Source organism: Heloderma suspectum, chromosome 1, assembly GCF_057233095.1.
Source record: "Heloderma suspectum isolate Gila_16-S chromosome 1, 16-S_ref, whole genome shotgun sequence".
NCBI classification, from domain to species: Eukaryota; Metazoa; Chordata; class Lepidosauria; order Squamata; family Helodermatidae; genus Heloderma; species Heloderma suspectum.
Genome location: NC_139458.1, coordinates 124,716,484 through 124,733,832, shown reverse-complemented (window position 1 = coordinate 124,733,832; position 17,349 = coordinate 124,716,484). Strand labels below are relative to the sequence as shown.

The window sequence follows — 17,349 nt, the reverse complement described above, 5'->3', positions numbered from 1 at the left end:
TGGTTTAGTGGTTTTCCCTACGTTCTTCAATTTAAGCCGAAATTTTGCAACAAGAAGCTCATGATCTGAGCCACAGTCAGCTCCAGGTCTTGTTTTGACTGACTGTATAGAGCTTCTCCATCTTTGGCTGCAAAGGACATAATCAATCTGATTTCGATATTGACCATCTGGTGATGTCCATGTGTAGAGTTGCCTCTTGTGCTGTTGGAAAAGAGTGTTTGCTATGATCAGTGTGTTCTCTTGGCAAAACTCTATTAGCTTTTGTCCTGCTTCATTTTGTACACCAAGGCCATGCCTGCCTGTTATCCCAGTGATTTCTTGACTTCCTACTTTAGCATTCCAATCCCCTATGATGAAGAGGACATCTTTTTTTGGTGTTAGTTCTAGAAGGTGTTGTAGGTCTTCATAGAACCGATCAACCTCAGCTTCTTCGGCATCAGTGGTTGGGGCATAGACTTGTATTACTGTGATGTTGAATGGTTTGCCTTGGATTTGTACTGAGATCATTCTATCATTTTTAAGATTGTACCCCAGTACTGCTTTTCCCACCCTTTTGTTGACTATGAGTGCTACTCCATTTCTTCTAAGGGATTCTTGCCCCCAGTAGTAGATATGATGGTCACCTGAATTAAATTCGCCCATGCCTGTCCATTTTAGTTCACTGATTCCCAAGATGTCGATGTTCAATCTTGCCATCTCATGTTTGACCACCTCCAGCTTACCTTGATTCATTGATCTGACATTCCAGGTTCCTAAACAATATTGTTCTTTACAGCATCGGATTTTCTTTTCACCACCAGACACATCCACAGCTGAGTGTCCTTTCAGCTTTGGCCCAGCCGCTTCACTCTTTCTGGCGCTACTTGGAAATACCCTCTGCTCTTCCCCAGTAGTATATTAGACACCTTCCGACCTGAGGGGCTCATCTTCCGGTGTCATATCTTTTAGCCTTGTTATATGTTCCATGGGGTTTTCTTGGCAAGAATACTGGAGTGGGTTGCCATTTCCTTCTCCAGTGGTCCACATTTTGTAAGAACTCTCCACCATGACCTGTCCGTCTTGGGTGGCCCTGCACGGCATAGCTTATGGCTTCACTGAGTTACGCAAGCCCCTTCGCCACAACAAGGCAGTGATCCATGAAGGGGATGTGCTTTGCTACTTAGCATTATATTCCATGAAATTTAGAAGCCTACATACAGAGAGTACCAGAAACTCCTGGGAATTTGAGAGCACTAATGAAGAGTGTTATATTCAAGCTTCACAGAAGAAGCTTCATGAACTCTCAACAAAATGTTATTTGGAATGTGGGCTATATATAAATAACCCAAGAACAAGCTAAAAAAAGCAGATGTACAAACAGCAGTCTTAGGAATGTATTGGATATTTTCTAGCATCACCACTTTTATTATAACATTGACAACTTCAGGGGACATGACAGGAAAGGGGTCCCCATGTTCCAGAATGATTTCCTTCATCTCCCTTGTAAAAAGATTTACGTAGCAAAAGGCAGGGGACGCAAATGGCGTCCGCTACGCCGGATGCCATTTGCGTCTGAAAACCGGCCGCGGCCATAAGTCAGGCAGTGGCCGGCCACGGCCGGCAGCTCCGCAGACTCGCCACAGAGCAGAGCTGGCCAGGGAGGATTCCGGGGGGAGGGACGGATTGCCTCCCCGCCACCATGGACACCCCCCCTGGAACAAGGTAAGGGATTCGTACATCCCTATAAAACCACATTTTAAAAAATAAGACCTGAGTCAGATAATGAACTCCTGTCTTTGCTGCTATCTTCTGTTTTGAGGTAGACACCACACTACAGCCCAATCACAACTACACTAAAAGGCCAGAATTCTGAATTCTTTGGGGCAGCTGTCACTTCCAGCCATGGAAGAAAAAAAAGGGGGGGCCTTCAAATGAACCTGGAAGTTCCTTCAGCAGACAGAGGATTTGTCAGTCACTGCTATGGCTTTATACATTGGCTAAAAATACTGAAAGGTGGGAGCACGCTAGTTTCTTACAAAATGAATGGGCGGAATAGTGATTGCATATTTTGTCTCATATCTCAGCTTCTACAAAGGGTAGAGACTTGCTTTTTTTTTTTTTTTTTTAAAGAAAGTTGGGAAGGTGGAGATCATGGCTTATCTAGGAGTAACTGTCCCCTTGCCCCCCTCACGCCCCATGGATGCCCATGATGGCTTGTAAGATTATGAGAATAGAAGAAATTTAGAACCTAGATCTCAAGACTGCTACTCAACCTATAGTTATCTTCTATGTAGTCAATGCTGTGTACGTCTTACTGAAAAAGAAAGCAAAATTGTGTCCTGAGGTTTCTCAAATTTTGTGCCTAGAAAACCTGGGTTCTGCAACATGTGTAAATTATGCAAGATAAGTATATTTGCATATAATTGCTTCTTTTGCATAATTTAGCATATTTTCCTAGTCATGGGGCCCTAATGTAGGACCCTGAGGTCATGTCCCCCAGCCTATAGAAATCCTACTGAAATCTCATTTGTCTTCCAGAGATTTGTCTGTTTAATCATGATCAAGCCTGTGTGTATAGTCACATGGACTAGAAACATGACTTAAAAAAAAAAAAGGAAGCTGAGTTTCTCAGGATACTGAATTTTGTGCCCATTATAAGATTATTTGTTAAATATTTGTTGGAATTACAGTCCAGAGTCACTCCTGTATATAAGTTCTTGCTTTCCTCTGAAAAATTAAGGCCACAATCTTATACCCACTTACCTGGGAGTAAGCCCCATTGAATGTAATGGGATTTATTTCTGAGTAGACATGTATAGGATTCTACTGTTAACTAGATGCTTACTGTTGTAAGAGCTATCTAGAGGGAAGGCACAATACTGAACAAAGTCTTTTTTTAAAAACACACACACACATATATGTCAGTCAGCTTGTTTACAGGGATAAGACATATTAACTGCTTATAACATGTTTCTGTGCAATGAGGAACAAAAAATGAAAGCATAATTAAAGCAGGTCCCAAATCTCATTGTGTATCTTGGCTTGCAACTTATTGGACCTCTTCCCTTTCTGCCTTTCTTATTTCCCAGGCTGAACTAGGCCATCCAGGTCAGTCTTTCCCCATTATTCAAGGGTGATTATCTTTCTGAGAACAGTAAAACCCTTGCTACAAATACTGGGTTATAGTGGCTGTATTTTCAAGTGTTTAACATGGTTCTTGCATATGAAATAAGAGCTCCAACAATGTGGCAACCAGACAAAAAGAAACAGAGCTGCTGCTTGTAATGTTTCATTTTATGTAGTTTATGATTCACTTAGAGCATGCCCTGTCTCCCTTCATATGGGTAAGAACACAAGAACTATTTTGCTGGGTTAGGCCAAAGGTCCATCTAGTCCAGCATTCTGTTTGTAGCAGTGACCAACTCAGTATGAAGGTTAAGGCCTTCCCACTGTTGTTTACCTCCGTCTGTTCCTCAGAGGTACAGACACTACACAGAGATGGATCAGCATATGGACGAAGAGCCATTTACATGTTAGGTTAATCATGTTGGGCACCTAGTAGGTAGTTCCTTTTCAGTAGTTTCCTTGTGGCCACTGTTACTTAAATCAGCCCTCACATGGCATTCACATGAATGAAGGCTGACTGTGGTTGGCTTTTGATTGTGGTCAGTATTGACTGTGTGTGTGTATGTGTATACTGGGGGAGGTCTTTAGAATGAAGAACCCAATTTCCTTACTACTTGTGTTCGGAGTATAAATCTATTCTTCATGTTTGTTTGTGTGTCCAATTTAGTATTTATTTTGAGTAAGTATCATATCCTGGTTTGAAGGGAGCCCTTAAACTACAGTTCCTTCATTTGGATATAACAGTGTTATAGGAAACCAGGGGGTATCTACACAGGGCTTCTCCGCCCCCAAGTTAATTGTGTCAGATGATACACGTAGCTAATATATGGGGGCCAGTGTGGTATAGTGGCTAGAGTGTTAGACTGGGAGTCAGGAGATCCGGGTTCTAGTCCCCACTCGGCCATGGAAGCTCACTGGGTGACTTTGGGCCATTCACAGACTCTCAGCCCAACCCACCTCATAGGGTTGTTGTTGTGAGGATAAAATGGAGGAGGATTATGTACGCTGCGTTAGGTTCCTTAAGGAGGAAAAAAGGCAAGATATACATGTAATGAATGAATGAATGAATGAATGAATGATACAGTGTTTCTTCCCCTAAATCCATTTTTCCCCATACTCATTTTGTCATAGCTTGAGTGCAATTTGGCAGTCCATGTGACCTCAGATGGCTTCAGCGATGGCTGGTGGAAGCAGCGCCGATTGGTCGCTGGTGGGGAGAACAGAGGCTAAATGTCTACCCAAAAATAACTCATTGCCTTCACTTTGCCTACAGGAGCATAGGGGTCAGGAGAATTCCTTTGCCAGCCCTTTTTCTTAAAATTGCTCCGTTGTGAATGTGGGCTCAGTCGCTGCCTCTCCCTTTAAATAGTCATTGAGCTCCCAGCCTTGCCACTATGAAACACCGCTGTTGCAAACCTGGGCTTAATCGCTGCCTCTCCCTTTAAATATACATTCATTGAGCACTGGGTAATCATGCTTACTCAGAAGTAGGGATGAGTGAACTGAGCCTCCGAATTTACTGCTGCTGCTCTCAGTCAATCACTGCCAGGACCAGAGCAATGTCTGCTATTATTAGTAGTAGTATGAAGGATCTGGTGCTTTGTAAACATCTCTCTCTCCTTCTTTCTCCCTTCACTGTCCACGCTACCCTCAGACAGCCACCCACTTCTACAGGGGGAAAGAAGAGAATGGGAAACGCAAGAGCAGTCGTGGTCTGCTATTATTATTAGTAGTAGGTATGCTGCTGCTCCTCAGTCATTCACGGTATCGCTTTTCCGCAAGGGAGGAGGGGAGGTGGAGCACACCTACACTCAATGGCTGCCCATTCATTTCTGCTCATGGGACTCCACCCACCCTGAACTAATGCTGATTCAGTTCCCATTTGCCCCACAAAAGAGGAAGAATGCAGCGCTTTACTGGGTTGTGTACGCTGCAGATGGACTAATTTGTTTCTGTGAAAATGTGGATTTTGCCTAATTCACTTCAGAAAGGTGTTTCTGTTTAGATTGGCCCCAGTACACCTTTGACAGGTGTGACAGCAGAGGAGGGAAGAGGAGGGGTGACAAGGACATGGGTGTATTACATATACCTTGTCAAACATTTACCGGGAAAGATTGCACTTGCCTTCTAGCAGAATAGCCAGGGATTTTCAGCTGAGAAGTAAAATGTAATGGAACCAAATGGAAGCCATGACATTCATGGGATGTTAAATAAATAAAATGAGACAACAGAGCTTTCTTTTCTGTTTGTTTCATTTTATTCTGCATACTCCATTCATCAAGAACAGTTAACACACACAAATATTGTCTAGTAAATCTTTCTACATCTACTACTTAAATAATCCCCAAGAACATATATGTTTTTACTTCAACCTGAACTTTAACATTCCAGTATGACAGAAATGGATTCCATCTTTCAGTAAATCTATTATCTTTTTACCATATATGCCAAGGGTGCAGAACCTCAGGCACAGGGACCAAATCTGGCCCTCTGGGATTCTCCAGAAGGTCCCACCCCTTCTCCCTGACCACTGATCGTTTGGTGGTTTCCTGGCTTTTGTGCAGTTTTTACCCCATTCCAAAAGGTTGAAATGCTCCCAAACCTTAGTTACTGGCAGTGAGACCTTAAGCTATAATATGTTGGCATTTTTGGTGTTTTTTGCCCCACCCACCACCAAAATGCACCCCCTGGGAGCTTCTTTGAAATGGAAGTTGGGCCTTGGTCTGAAAGAGGTTCAACACACCTCAAACAGGCTATATCCCATATTCTGTTAATCCATTCTTCAACTGATGGAGGGTTAACATTCCAAATATACAGTCAGGGCCAGAAATATTGGAACAAAGATGACTGTTTTGGCAGTTGGCCTCTATACACCACCACACTGAAGTTGAAAGGAAACACACGCAGATGGGAGCAAAGTCAGGACTTTCAGCTGTAATTCAAGGGGTGTGACAAAAGTGGGGCACAACCATTCAGGAAGGACAGCCAGTGGCATACACACACACCCATCGTTGGTGGCTCATAAGTAATGGAACAAACCAACATCATCTCAAACTTAAGGATCGCCTTTAATACCTGGATGAAAATCCTTTGCAGTCAATGATGGCCTGAAGTCTGGAACCCATGGACATGACCAAATGCTGAGTTTCCTCCCTCCAGATGCTTTGCCAGGCCTTTACTGCAGCTGCCTTCAGCTGCTGCTTGTTTGTGGGTCTTTCTGCCTTCAGTCTTGTCTTCAGTAAGTGAAAAGCAAGCTCTATTGGGGTGAGATTAGGTGACTGACTTGGCCATTGAAGAACATCCCACTTCTCTGCTGGAGAAACGCTTGGGTAGCTTTTGCTGTATGTTTGGGGTCATTATCCATCTGCAATATGAAGCGGCATCCTATCAGTTTGGCAGCATTTGGCTGAAACTGAGCAGAAAGTATAGCCCTAGACACTTCAGAAATCATCCTGCTGCTTTGATCAGTGATCAGGTCATCAATAAACACCAGTGACCCGGTTCCATTGGCAGCCATGCATGCCCATGCCATAACACTGCCTCCACCATGTTTGACAGATGATGTAGTATGCTTTGGATCATGAGCTGTTCCTTTCCTTCTCCGTACTTTTCTCTTCCCATCATTCTGGTACAAGTTAATCTTGGTTTCATCAGTCCAAAGAATCTTATTCCAGAACTGGGCAGGCTTTTTTAGGTGTTTGCTGGCAAAGGCTAATCTGGCCTGTCTGTTCTTGAGCGTTACCAGTGGTTTGCATCTTGTTGTGAAGCCTCTGTATTTACATTCATGAAGCCGTCTCTTGACTGTAGGTGTTGACAGTGACATGCCTACCTCCTCAAGAGCATTCTTGACCTGGCTAGATGTTGTGAGAGGGTTCCTCTTCACCATGAGCAGAATTCTGCGGTCATCCACTTTAGTTGTCTTCCATGGTCTTCCAGGCCATTTACTGTTGCTGAGCTTGCCAGTTAATTCCTTCTTTTTCAGGATGTTCCAAACTGTTGTGTTGGCCACTCCCAATGTTTTTGCTATCTCTCTGATGGGTTTATTTTGTTTCCTCAGCCTAATGATGGCCTCCTTCACTCACATGGACACCTCTTTGGACCGCATGTTGGGGGTTCCAGTGAACAGCTACCAAATGCAAATGTAACACTCAGAACCACCCCCAGACCTTTAATCTGCTTGATTCGACATGGGGTACCCAGAAAACAGGCCACACCTGGCCATGCAGCTGCTTGTCAGCCATTCGTTCCATTACTTATGAGACACCAACGATGTGTGCGTGTGTATGCCACTGGCTGTCCTTCCTGAATGGTTAGTGCCCCACTTTTGTCACACCCCTTGAATTACAGCTGAAAGTCCTGACTTCGCTCCCATCTGGGTGTGTTTCCTTTCAACTTCAGTGTGGTGGTGTACAGAGGCCAACTGCCAAAACAGTTATCCTTGTTCCAATATTTCTGGCTCTGACTGTATGAGAAGGCTATACAGGCTGCTGTTAATAAACGAACAATTTGTTCAAGGTCTTCTCCATGGACTCTCACTTTAACATAGCAAAATAAAGCTATCAATTGATCTAGTGGGAAATCATGTTATATTGAATAAGGATACATTTTTCTTCTTGGTTGCTAGCCCCACCGGATCATTTTATTTTGTCCAGCAACCTTCTTCTCCTTTTGTGTGCCTCTTTGCTCTAGTTCTTTTTCCTTTTGCATCACCCACTCATGTGCGCACTTGATGTAATGAATATGGTATAGCTTCCTCCTACCCTTTTCACTGTGAATGTTGCAGGATTTTTTTTAAAATTTAAGCACTGGAGAAATGATCTTCAAATCCCAATTGAATGAAAAGCATGCCTTGATTTGTAGCTGTCATAAAATGTCAGGCATTGTAGCCAAACTATGTGGCAGAAAAGGTGAAAAACTAATATGTTTTTTCTTCTTCTAATGCACACACAGAGGATAGAGGTTAGCAACGATGTGAAAGCTCAGCCTGTGTTCTCCAGATATTTATCTTATTTTTATGTAGACAGTAGTCTCAAACAAGCAAGCAGGCTCTTCCTTATAGGATCATAGAATCATAGGGAATGATCACAGAATCATAGACTCATAGGGTTGGAAGGGGCCTGCAAGACCATCGAGTCCAACCCCCTTCTCAATGCAGGAAGCCTGATTCCTGCAGTCTCCCATCCAAGTACTAACCAGAGCTGATCCTGCTTAGCTTCCGAGATCAGATGAGATCAGGCACATCCAGCCCTGAATGTCTCCACTCCACTTGTTACTGACTTCTGGCCATATGTGGTGTAATGCTACCTGCAGTTGGTTAGGATAATTCCAAAATGCACTAATAATCAGGGCTGGTTTAGACGTTACTCACTCCTTCGATTGCTAACTCGCATGGCAAGGAGTAATGTTCAAGTGTCTCTTCTGCATGTGCTAGTCTAAACACATGGAATGTTTGCATACCAACTTAATATAGCCCTCAAGGCAGCTGACTCTGGCAGGTGAATACTAAACATACATAGAGCTCAGAAAAATGTCTTCCCAAATTCTCCACCTTATGTGCAAGCAGCAAAACTGGAGGTGCCTATTTTGCCAAATGTTCCCTGCAGAGTGGGGGAGAAATTCTCCAACAGTTTCTTGGGGAGAGTGTGTTGCCAATCAACAACTCATCTTTCTTTTTTTTTGCAGCTGTTGCAACTATGTTGGTAGCTTGGCTGCCATTTTGCAGCCTCCACAATGCCACGGACCTAGCCTGCTGCCAGGGCATGGGGGTGGGGGATGGGGCCTGCCATAAAAAAAAGGCAGAGAATATCCAGAGAATATTGTACAAACTGGCTCTTTTGTGGGGGAGGTATAAAGGAACATTCTCAGAAATCTTCTCGGAAAAATCTCTTCTGAGAAATTTCGATTTAGCTCTGATTTAGAATGGTGCATGCAGAGAGTTGGTTGCAACACATAGATTGCCCCCACATAGAGAAAGGCTTTTGAGCAGCCACCATAACAGTAGATTAACATTTAAACTAGTACGTGTAGGATTGTGCTTGGGACACTATTCATGGCTAGTGAACACACATTTTTTTAGCAACGCTCCCAGCTAAATCAACATGATTTGAAGGTTGAGTGGGTCAGTAGACAGAGATTACTGAATCAGGATATGAATCCCAGTCCATTCTCAGCTGGGTCTCTATTCTTTCTCTCTGTTTGTCTTTTGTCTGTCATATAGACATGAGTAAATAAAATAATTTGCAGGTTTGTTGAGGGTTATTTGAAGTAGTGATCATAAACTACTTTGCAAATGCTACTGAAAGAATTTGCAACAAAATGTATCAAAGCCATGTTTATGTTTGTCAGTTTTAGGACTTTCTAGGAAACACATGAAGGAGCACCTCTTGGAATCCTGGCTCACTTTACAATTTACAACACAAAATCCTATAGATGTCTACCCAGAAGCAAGTCCCATCGAGTTCAATGGATTACTCCTGCCCCAGGTAAGCATGTATAGGATTGCAACCTTATTTTTCAATTATGTTTTAGGTTTATATAGAACATATATTAACAATCCAATCTTTGAAGGTGTAACTGTCTGAGAGACAAAAAATACCATCACCTGTGATTAATCCAGTTATCACTCGATGCAAGGACCCTACTTTTTAAATTCTATCAAAGGAACATTTTCAGCAAGAAACAAGCGTGCTATTGCTGAGTGGTTGGCAAGATCCTGATGATGTAGGAAAATCAGCATGAAAAAGTGATAGTATCATCATATACATACAGCTGGGGTTCATCAGTTTTGTGGGCACCTGCTGGATGCTGCCTGTGACAGTCAAGACTCCTATCTGTGACATTTCATGAAATTTTAAAAACATTCAATTATTTTAAAATTAATTGCTTTAATGCATTTCTTAGCTGACTTTCCAGACTGCAGTCTTCCCCATGCGCCTTACATACCATTCAATATCCACATAACAAGTTCATAAAATCATAAATCCATTTTAAAGAAATTTAAGAATGAATGAGTGAAAACAAGCCAAATCCAAAACATTAATCACAAAAGCGGCATATATAATGCAAAGTGGTGTATGTATTAACACCCTTTCAGTTAAAATCCAAATAAAACAGATGGAGCTGCCATATATTGGAAGGGCATTCCATAGGGCAGAATTTAGAAGATCAGCATTCCCATCTAAAGGAGAGAGGGGAATAGCTATGCCTATACCTTGCAGCAGCCACATTGCTCCAGCTTCCTAGAAATCTGGCTGTATTCCTAGGATACCATATTTGGTTTTTTATAAAGCAGATGGGTTACTTACATCAGTGTTTGCTGTAGTATACATCTTATCTGTGAGGGAGAAATATGCATTCATAAACACTCAGGGTCATGGAATCTTATGCAAATATCCCCAGATTCTCTGGGTTGCCCTAAAGCAAGAGTGGGGAACCTTCAGCCTGTGGTCCAAATGCAGACTCCCCAGGCCACGCCATGTTCTGGGTTATTAATTTAATTTACTCTGTCCCCCAACTACAAAGGTGATGAAAGGAATCTTATACAAATTGGGCAAAGAGAATGCCTGGATTGGGGGGAGGGGGGATTTAGAGAGGTGAATAGGCTCCTTAGCTACATTCAAGTCTATGAGTCCAGGAACTGGGTAAGCGACCTGTCTTAGATGGGGTTGCACTCCCCCGAAAGAGCAGGTGTGTAGCTTGGGAGTTACTCCTAGATCCATCCCTGTTACTGGAGCCCCAGGTGGACTCCATGGCCTGGAGTACTTGGGGGTCAGCTTCGGCTGATCTGCCAGCTACGGCCTTTCCTGGACAGGGATACCCTAGCCACAGTATTACATGTGCTGGTAACTTCCCAATTAGACTACTGCAATGCTCTTTATGTGTGGCTGCCGTAGAAGATGACTCGGAAGTTGCAGCTAGTGCAAAATGCAGCAGCTAGACTGCTGACTGGAACATCTTATAAAAATCATATAACACCAGTTTTAAAGGGATTGCACTGGCTGCCAATACACTTCTGCTCAGAATTCAAGGTTTTGGTGATGAAATTTAAAGCTCTAAATGGCTTGAGACTTCGATATTTGAGGGAGCGCCTCTCCCTATATATGCCTGCCTGAGGACTAAGATCTGTTGGAGGGGCCCTCTTCTGCGTCCCACCAGCGTGAGACATACATTATGGTGGGACATGGGAGAGGGCCTTCTCTGCTGTGGCACCCTGGTTGTGGAATGCCCTCCCCTTGGAGGCCCAATTAGCACATACATTGTTCTCATTTCGGCACCTAGTAAAAACATGGCTTTTTACCAAAGCCTTTGAGGGCTAAATGCATTCCCTAAAGTAGCACACTGTTTTAACTGTTTTATTGTTTTAGACTTTAATTGGTATCAGCTTGTTTAATGGTTTAATATATCTTAGCTGTTTAAATTATTTATTGTTTTATAAATTGTTTTATAAAGGCAGGCTACAAATGTTTTAAATAAATAAATAAATAAATAAATATGTTTGGAATATTTTCTGTTCCCACTTCTTTAAATGTTTCAAAGGAATTAGACAGAAAGAATGTGACTTCAATTTAGGATGGACTGGACTGATATTCAACTGAGTACAACAGACATTTTTGTTCATGGATGTTAAAATTAAAAGATGGCAGGTCTAGAAAAGAGCAAGTGTGCTCGTCTATGGGTTTTGCATGCTCCTCTGAGAATGAACAGCAGGAGCAATTACTATTTGAATTTTCTGCCCCTGGCATCAAAACGTCTCAGTCTAGTCCTGGTAAGATTCATGCAAGATGAGACGTCAGATAAAGTTAATTGTGCATCCCTTCAGCTATTAGTTTAGCAGCCTAGTCCCAGATTTATGCAGAATTAGACACATAAGGCCACTCATATCAGTGGGCCTTGAGCCAGAGTAGACATGATGGGTGGCTGTTCTGTTTAAATGTGCCCTGCTCATGTAGAAGGAGAGGTCAGGGGGGGCCCTCTTTCTATGTCAGGCTTCTCCAACCTGGTCCCCTCCGGATGTTTTGGACTTCAACTTCCATCATCCCCAGGCAGCATGGCCAATAGTCAGGAATGCTGGGAGCTATAGTCTGAAACATCTGGAGAGCAACAGGTGGGGAAGGCTGTTCTATGTGACTGTGGCAGTTCGGTCATCAAGTCTGCGTTGTCTATTTTTGCACAGTTCTTAACTCTGCAGAAGATGGAGGATACTTGTGTTTTCTGGTAGGACTCTGCACACCTGAAGCAACTCTTAGACCTTATGTTCTCTCCTAGAAACTGAAGTAGTCCACAAAATACTTATTTATGATATCAAAAAACAGAGTCTTATTCTTTAAACCTTGAGTAGACCCAGCTTTAAACTCAAAGAAACTAAATGGAAAGAGTTTTATCCATGCGGCCTACAAACTGGCCAGATTTTGTAGGTGCCAGCCCCCTACCCTGCCTTTTAAGCTCCAGCACTGGAATTTCCCGTGGGAAAGGCTGGGTGGGTGGGAGTGTGTGGTGTTGGTCTCTGCTACTCAAAGGCACACAGGGTGCCTTCAGGCACAGGCATTGAACACACTCCCTTGCTTGCCTTTCCAGCTTGGGTTTTTGATGCTGTTGTCAGTATAGTCCCGTGTAACTAAGGCTCTTGGGGCACCTTTGTCACAAGCTGCCAAACAATCCCCAGCCTTCCTCCCATCTTTGGAGCTGGGGAGATGGCAGGGGCTGCTGTGCAATGACTCAGATGATCTTGCTCATCTCAACAACTTTAAAGCTGGGAAGAAGGCTGGCCGCTCAGCACATTTGACGGTGACTGTAGCCATGAAATTAAAAGACACTTGCTCCTTGGGAGGAAAGCTATGGCCAACCTAGACAGCATACTAAGAAGCAGAGACATCACCTTGCCAACAAAGGTCTGTATAATCAAAGCTATGGTTTTCCCAGTAGCAACGTATGGCTGTGAGAGCTGGACTATAAGGAAGGCTGAGCGCCGAAGAATTGATGCTTTCGAACTGTGGTGCTGGAGAAGACTCTTACACGTCCCCTGGACTGCAAGGAGGTCCAATCAGTCCATCCTAAAGGAAATGAACCCTGAGTGCTCATTGGAAGGACAGATACTGAAGCTCAAATATTTTGGCCACCTAATGCGAAGAGAAAACTCTCTGGAAAAGACCCTGATGCTGGAAAAGACTGAAGGCAAAAGGAGAAAGAGACGGCAGAGGATGAGATGGCTAGATAGTATCACCGATGCAATGAATATGAACTTGAGCACACTCTGGGAGAGAGCGGAGGACAGGAAGGCCTGGCGTGCTATGGTCCATGGGGTCACGAAGAGTCGGACACGACTTAACGACTGAACAACAACAAGTGCTACATTTGCTGTGACAAGCGTATATGCTGACACCTGCTATGGAGCAATAGAAAATATGTCTTGTGGTGTTAGGTTTGCAGGGAAAGCCAAACAGCCAGTGGCTGAGAGGGAAGGAGTATGGCAGAGGCATTACGATTCCCAGGGATGATGAGAAATGAGGGGAAAAGCAGGAACAGAAGTCAATATGGGGGATGAGTAGAGGTCAGGCAGAGATGTACTGGCTAGCGAAGAATTGCAGGCCTGCCACTCTTGTACACTTGGATCTCTTTACAAAGTTCTCCTAGTACAAAAGGAACTTAAAATGGAAGTACTTCGAGGACCCTTTATATTGCCACTGTGGGGCAAAAGAATTCTCCATGTAGAACAGAACATGTCATGTGAGTTAATTAATTCAATGTTTCTGACTTGGGTTAAACTGGCTATTGTCATGACAAATGTTCCTATTATTTCACTGTGTTCTCTTGGCTTTGCTTTCTCATACTCATTCTTAAATTATTTTTTAGTGTTTTTAGTAGTCATCTGGAGTAGAGTATTTTTTTTCTCTAAGAAAACAGTCTGCATCACAATATGCTTTCCTAGACAAACAGTCCCCTGCTCCAAACTAAAACATGACAAATAAAAATCCATTGAAGGAGAAAAAGCACACTTGGCTAGTCTCTGTTTAACATTATCTGATGTACAGTATTTGTTATCCTTAGATGGTCTGTTATTGTCCGTCCTTTCCAAAGCAATGTGCCAGCAACCATGTGTGTGCGATTTGCTTATGTTGCACATCAGTCTAGACACCCACAGGGAAGTCATCTAATGGATAGCACGTGCTGGGGTGTGTGTGTCATTTTTGAGGAGTCAGAAGCCATTGGCCTTGGCAAGATGCCAAATCCCACAACAACACAAGTGTCTATAGGGGGCTGTACATATTTTGCATATTTTGCAATGAGGATATCTTTCAGTATGGCACCAGTGCATCACAGTTCATTGGCTGGCAGATGGCTAGTGTTATCGAAGGCAGGGGTGTCTCAGGGTCCTTTTCTCCCAATCCTCACTGCCATAGGTGGGTACAACGAGACTCTGAATTTTACTGAATGGCTTCACCAAGGTGTAGCTGACAACTAAAATGTCTTCTGCTTTACGAAGGAAATATAGTATATAAATGTTTTCTTGATGCTTCCTAGTTACGTCACTACGCAGGCAATAAACACAAAAATTTCCACTATGGGTAATACAACAAAACAAACAGAATTATGTTTAGAGTCCTCTTAGCTGTTTACACTCCTGTCTCAAGTGTGTCTTCCTGCAAGTGGGCATATGCCAGACCTGGGGTGGAGGTGGAGGGCACCCACTGTGGCAACAACCCTGAAGGCCTTGACTCTTGGCCAGCTAGCAGGAAAACACCAACACAATGTTCCTTAATACCCAACAGGTTTCTGGTGCTGCTCCTTGCCTGCCACTGCCGGCTTTCTGTCCGTCTCATTGTTCTCCACCCCCTCCTGCTGGAGCAAGCCAGCTTGATATCATCTCTCCACAGAATCTTACCCTTTCCTCTGGTTTCTGCCTGAATTGCTGTCAGCCCTGCCATCTGTAATGGATGGCAACAGTGGCTCAGGCAGGTGCAACCCGACACCACTATCAGCCAGTGGAGGCTTCTTTGGAATTTCAAAGCAAGCACTCCTTTTTTATAGCTAGAGAGGGGAAGGGCAGGGGATGCTCAGTTGCAGCTAGCACTGGCAGGTACACTGACTTCCTTCACCCTCTCCAGACAAATGGCCATGCCAATTGTCTATTAGTGGATAGACTCACAGGCCCAATCCAGCAAGGATGACTGTGCGGGCAGCTCTGAGTAGTAGATGTGGAAGTTTTTACTCAGAGCAGTACCTTTTTGCGCATATGGATTGTATCTAGCATGGCGACCACTATAGATAGAAGTCTGCTTTTGCAGGTGACTCCCCTTGAATGAATTATGGCATGTGTGGTTTGGACGTTGATGGAGGCCTCTTATGGTTTTGAGAACTTTGCCCATCATGATTGTTGTCACCTTATTGTATCGTAATGTTATAACAGATTCCCAGTTTGTATACAAGGGCACAAATCTGAGAATCTCCCATTTAGATGTGGCTATGTATGTGGATGTGGATCCTGCATTATTAACAGTGCAGCCATGCACTATTACTACAACCAAGAGAGGAAAATCAAGATAACAGAGAGAGGACTTCATGCAATGGCTGAAGATGAGAAAAAGGGGTTCATCACACAGGGACAGAAATCCACATCAATACCAGGGATATCTCCATCCGGTTTCATCATGATATTAGATCGGGCTCCTTTACACAGTGGTTTCTATCTCATTATATTCTGTTCCTCACCTTTTCACCGAGTGGCTACTCCGTGAAAAAGTAGCCATTACACGCACGGGGGGCATAATGAAATTTCCTCCCTGGTTCCTGCCCCTTTCCCTCCCCTCGCATGTTATTGGTGGTTTGGTTGTGATTGACAGGCAATGCGGGTGGACCGCAACCTCCACTGAACTTCCCACCCCCACCCTTGCAGGCACTGGCTTCCTGGAGAACTGCTGGAATGTCGGCATGCCGGCCATTCTGTGTTGTGGAGTAAGCAGCCAAAATCAGGAGCAAAAGTCGGTGCATTGCAATTAGTCATTGCATGGCAGCAAGCTAGCAGGTCAGGGTATCAACTTGCCCACCACCTCAATGCCACTGCCATTGTCATCATGATCACCACCGCCACCCCGCAACAAACCAAAACAACTGCCCATAGTCGCACACACATGGTGGTTTCTTTGTGCTACAGGAGACATACATGGGGAGGCCATGGTGCTCCTGCTGCATGGGCTGAAAAAGTTCTGCATTTTTTCCATTTGGGGATAACACAGGATAGGCAGGGGGAAATGGTGGGAAAATCACTGGAGGATTACCATGTCATGTAATGGACCTGTGAGTGGCCAATCATGAATGTGCAATAAATTGCAGGTCTAGAGATGCCCAAAGAGTCTGTTATATAAACAAATACGAACAGTCAGGGAGCTGTTGGGAAAACTATATGGGGCATCTTATCTACAGAGGATGATGATATAATCATCCATTGATTATGCAGTGGATTGACAACACACCAGATCTCAGGGGCATTGGTATCAACTTCTGGCGTTTGAAATCATTAAGAAAATTGGTCAGCGTTCCATTTGGGAGAGCACCTCAACATGTATGTGCATGTGGTTGTTTGAATGGGATGCAGATATACGATTTTAGAATAAGACAGTTAGAATGAGCTTTTTCAGTTTCCTTGTGTGATGATATGTTTTCCAGCTGACCACAACACTGTGAAGATCATGAAAAGATCCAGTTTGATGTTTGCTAAAAACCTAGTGCCAGTCCTGGACTCACTCTGGGGACCAAAGCTCACAAAAATGTATTGTGGACATCTCTTGCCTGAGAGTCCTTTGGTGATAATTATGATGACAGCATCATCACCATCATGAATTTATTCATGTGGTTCAATTTATAGCACACCTCATCCTTAGAGCTTTGGGTGGGTTACCAAGCTTTTTGTGCACATATAAGAAAAATAATGCTCAGTGATAGTCCTAAGCCATGGAAGAGTCCTGACTGATTGTTTCTCTCTGTGCAGCTGCTTCGTATCTTCAGAAATAAATGCCTGGCTCTCCCCCATATCTCTTGTTCCTGTTCAGGGAGTACCGATGAGTTAATATTAGGAACTGGAACAGTTGGTAGCCTATGTTAACTAGGTGATGATGGAAGGCTGTTATCGTTCTGAAAGCCTCTAAGCTTCAATGAGAAAAAAATATATGAATGGTACATAATGGACTGCCGTCTTCCACATGAGCCTGTCTGGGTGCTAAGATCATCATCCCTTCTCTGACTCCCTCTGCC

The 17,349-nt window shown here is 43.6% G+C and overlaps 2 long non-coding RNA genes across 3 annotated transcripts in view; one reads left to right on the top strand and one right to left on the bottom strand.

The window, feature by feature from the left end:
• The window catches only part of LOC146357807 (uncharacterized), an 80,322-nt gene that overhangs the window by 18,784 nt on the left and 44,189 nt on the right, over positions 1 to 17,349 (bottom strand). The window lies entirely within an intron of this gene.
• LOC146357808 (uncharacterized) overlaps positions 1 to 17,349 on the top strand; it is a 35,567-nt gene that overhangs the window by 16,834 nt on the left and 1,384 nt on the right. The window contains exons 2-3 of one of the 2 annotated variants that reach the window (XR_014792048.1): positions 7,163 to 7,414; positions 9,451 to 9,587. This is a non-coding gene — a long non-coding RNA (uncharacterized LOC146357808). Of the gene's footprint in view, positions 1 to 7,162; positions 7,415 to 9,450; positions 15,942 to 17,349 lie in introns of those variants that run through there. The other variant, XR_014792050.1, reaches the window with a different exon arrangement.